The sequence below is a fragment of the Capsicum annuum genome, chromosome 6, assembly GCF_002878395.1.
Source record: "Capsicum annuum cultivar UCD-10X-F1 chromosome 6, UCD10Xv1.1, whole genome shotgun sequence".
NCBI lineage: Eukaryota > Viridiplantae > Streptophyta > Magnoliopsida > Solanales > Solanaceae > Capsicum > Capsicum annuum.
Genome location: NC_061116.1, coordinates 146,081,976 through 146,086,305, shown reverse-complemented (window position 1 = coordinate 146,086,305; position 4,330 = coordinate 146,081,976). Strand labels below are relative to the sequence as shown.

Here is a 4,330-nt window from a genome sequence, read left to right as displayed (position 1 = left end):
CAAAAGGAAGATCTTAATAAAGTACCAGAGATGCATGAAGTACAAGAGGTTATATTGGGGCTAAATAAAAACAGTACAGTAGGGCCAGATGGTTTGACTGGAGCATTCTTTCAGGATGCTTGGAACATTATAAAGTAGGATATTTATAAAATGGTGGTTTCTTTCTTTTGTGGGTATTTATAACTCATACAAATTTGGTATTTCTACCCAAAAAGTTGGTGATCAATAATTTCTCACACGTGAGGCCTATTTCACTGAGTAATTTTATGAATAAGATATTTTCTATAATTATATATGAAAGGATCAAAAAGGTGCTGCCTGATATTATATCTGAAGAAAAAGTAGGATTTGTTTAAGGGAGGAGTATTGCAGAGAAAATCCTAGTGGTACAGGAGATCATAACTGATATTCAAAAAAGAGGTAAGATTCCTAATATGGTGATTAAGCTGGATATGATAAAAGCTTATGACAGAGTTGACTAGTTGTTTCTTACTAAAGTATTGAGGAAAAGTGGGGTTTAGTGAACTAATAATTGATATGGTTTATAGATTGGCGGGAATAATTGGTACTCTATATTATTAAATGGCTAGCCTAAAGGGGTTTCTAGATCATCTAGGGGGTTAAAGCAAGGTGATTCCTTATCACCTACTCTTTTTATTTTAGCTGCTGAGGTGATGTCCACATCCTTAAAATCCCTAATGCTCACTACAGAATTTAAGCCTTTTGGGATGCCAAAAGGAAGTCCACGGGTGAATCACTTTGCTTTTGCTGATGATATGATCATCTTGTGCAAAGATGACCTGACTACTTTGAAAAAAATAGCTGATACTTTAGACAAGTATGAAAAAGTGTCTGGTCAAAAAATTAATAAAGAGAAGAGTGTAATTTATATGTATAAGAGAGTGTCTCAAGGGACTGGGTAATGATAGAAGTTTCTACAAGGATCAATAGAAAGGAATTTTCTTTTACTTATCTTGGATGCCCTATATTTCGTATGAGAAAGAAGAAAGATTTCTTTTAACCTATTACGAATAAGATTAGCAGTAAACTTTAAGGCTGGAAAGGAAATTATTATTATATGGAGGAAGTCATTAAGCATGTCCTACAAAGTATCCACATTCATTGCCTCTTAGTCATGAACCCCCCTTCTAATGTATTGAGCTCAATTTAGAGGATGTTTGCTTAATTTTTTGGAGAAATCATATTGGTGGAAAAAGTAAACATTGGGTAAGGTGGAATTCTTTATGTTTTCTAGAAAAAGAAGAAGGTTTGGGGTGAAGAAGGATGCAGGATGTATCTATGGCTTTGTTTTGCAAACTATGGTGGAACTTTTGAACTAAAGACTCTATTTGGAGTAGGTTCATGCATAACAAATACTTATAAAATAGCATCCTAATGGGATAGCATGGAAAACAGGAGATGGATCTCAAGTTTGGAATAAAATGTTGCAGGCTAGGGATCTAGTGGAGCACCAAATTCTATGAAATATCAAAAGTGGAGAGTGTAGTATATGGTTTGATAACTAGATTGCTATTGGTGATTTGCATAATATGCTATAGAACATCAGGGACTGGGATGACAGAATCCAAGTGGTGAAGGACTTAATCATTGATGAGCAATGGAATGAGTAACTGATGATACAGATACTACCTCAAGAAGTTGTTAATCACATTTTGACTAAGTTGAGTCCTATAATTGTTGCAGGAGAAAGAGATATTCATATCTGGATGTTAGAAACTACTAGAAAGTTCACAGTTCATTCAGCATAACATTATATTAGACAGAGACAAAAAAAGAACAAAATATACAAAGAAATATAGGTTAAGGAATTACCATTCAAAATGGCATTTCTAATGTGATGAATATGGAAAGAAAAGGAAGAAGGGGAGTAGAAGGGCCAACTAAATGTTGGTATTGCACTTATTTTGAGCAAAAAACCATTACTCATGTGTTTCTGAGATCATCTCTAGCTAACAGGACTTGTTCCTATGTTGCTTCATGTGCAGGTATTCTAATTGAGGGATTAACATTCAGAGAAACTATTATTGCATGGTGTAATAAGGAAGTCAAGGGAAGAGTCAAACCATATTTCCAGTCCCTTGCAAGCATGATCATTTAGGAAATATGGAAAAGAAGGAATAGTTTAAACCATGATGGGAAGAATTTGTCTATACATAACGTAATATTCAATATTAAGAAATCCAAGACAAGTTTTTCCCAGTAGCTGGATAGATATATTGAAGGAGTTAGAAGGGAGAAAATCAAAGATGAGGTTTACTAAAGTGGTATGGAAGCTTTCAGAGAATGGGTGGGTTAAATACAATATAGATGGGGCATCCAGAGGTAACCCTGGGGTTAGCTCATTTGCCTTTTGTGTTAGGAATGAGAAGGGTGACTTAATTTATGCAGAAGGAGATAAAATGGAAGATACCTCTAATGTTGAAGTTGTGGCTTATGCTATTCTACAAGCAACAATTCATGCAGATCAAACACATGAGAGAAAAGTGATAATTCAAACTAATTCTCTACTGATGTAAAAAGTACTAATCAAAGAATGGAATTGTCCTTAGAGTGTAGTAGAATATGTGGAGAAGATATGGAAAATAATAAACAACAAGAAGGTACAGTATCAATACATTATGAGGGAGGGAAATCAGTTAGCTGATTATCTAATTAATTTAGCCATTGACAAAGGATATTTTGCAATTTTAAATTCCAGTAATTAGAGGTAAGTGGTAGAAAAATCCTTAACAGTGATATGTTACAATGTCCATACATAAGAATGCGAACAACAAGAGAATAAAAAGGTTGAGTAGGCTACATTGTCCAGAGTTGATCATGCACAAGCAGATATTTACAGTGATAAAACTATCAAAAAGAGAAAATAAGTTTCCTAGCCTAATCTATGTCAGCCATCAAAAAGGACTCAGCAGCAAAAGGAGAGGGTCATGTAAGATACTGGCAGCTAAAACACCTGGATAGAGCACCACAGTCTAATTATTTATGGGTATTATCATCCCTCTATCTCCATCCAAGAAGAAACTATAATAAAGGTTAACATAAGCAAAGGAAAGAATTATGGAAGCTTAAAAGGATGAAGTAGGAAAAGAGAAACAGTTTACTTAGATCTGGAATACCATACAGGAACTTGAGACCCTCAACACATCACAAAAACAAGAGTATCATCCCATCCACTAGAGAACACACCTGGAAGCAACAAAACAGTCTATTAATGGCGGTGAAGATAAAAAAAAAGCACATCAGAAGGGGAATCACTGATTTTTGATAGCTGATATAAACAACAACAGTTTCAGTCCGTGGTACTCTATTGATAATCCATAATAAGTAAATGATGAAGAACAAGTTGAACACAGTGAAGGCCAATATTTCTCAGCTGAAAAAAATAGGGTTTGCAGTAGAGAAGATAGAAGAAGATATTGGGAAACCCTTGGATTTTTTTATATGTACTAGCAATTGGTATTGGACCGGGTACATTTCAGATTGGATTGGGCCTTATTAGGGTATTTTAAATAAGGATGGGTTGGCCCATCTAATGTAAAGACAAGTTGTGTTTTGGTATTTATTAATAAAATTTTGAAATTAAAGTAAAGAAATACTCTATTTCATTAACATTATAAATATTGGATTTTACTTAATTAATGTTTTTTAATTTATTAACACAACTGAAAAATATTTATCATAGTTAAAAATGCAAAGACATAATAAAAATTATATTGGAATGAAAATATGGAGCACATTCAAAGGATTTACATTGGGAAAATAAAATGGCAATTAAAGATAGGTTGCTGAAAGGCTTCATAAGCATTGAATATCCATTTCAAGAGTGAGAGTTCTATTTAAAGATGCTATAGTGTTAAATAATAATTCTACATTGCTTACATATTTTTGAAAGTTCAGTGGTAAATATAATACTCAGTACTTAGTTATTCATTCAATATTTACTAATAATTTACAACACTAACCTATTCTTTTGCTTATTATTAGGACAAAATCGAAAAGATTTATGCGAAGCTGATTGATCTTGACTGCAAGTTGGATGATTTTCAACAAGAATTATTTGCACTCACCAATATGATTCAAGAGAATTTTGGAACAGCTGAAAAGTTACCATGAGGCGTTGGATATCCAAATTGATACTTTGCATACGAGGATAAGTGTTATACTTGAACTATTAGGTCTCGATCCTGGTGTTCCTTTTTAACCTCCTTCGTCGGTTCCTTCAACACCTTCTTTATTGCCATCTTCATCCCCCTCGCCACCTTCTCACCCCCACCCCTACATTTTCGTGCCTCGGTGATGTATTAGTTGG

At 33.9% G+C, this 4,330-nt stretch overlaps 1 long non-coding RNA gene across 1 annotated transcript; it reads right to left on the bottom strand.

The window, feature by feature from the left end:
• Nucleotides 1-2,698: 2,698 nt before the first annotated feature.
• LOC107873151 lies at nt 2,699-3,476 on the bottom strand. Its single transcript, XR_007057198.1, has 2 exons — nt 3,123-3,476; nt 2,699-2,974 (listed from the first exon to the last, which is right to left on the bottom strand). It is a non-coding gene; the product is annotated as an uncharacterized LOC107873151 (long non-coding RNA).
• Between the last annotated feature and the right edge of the window lie 854 nt (nt 3,477-4,330).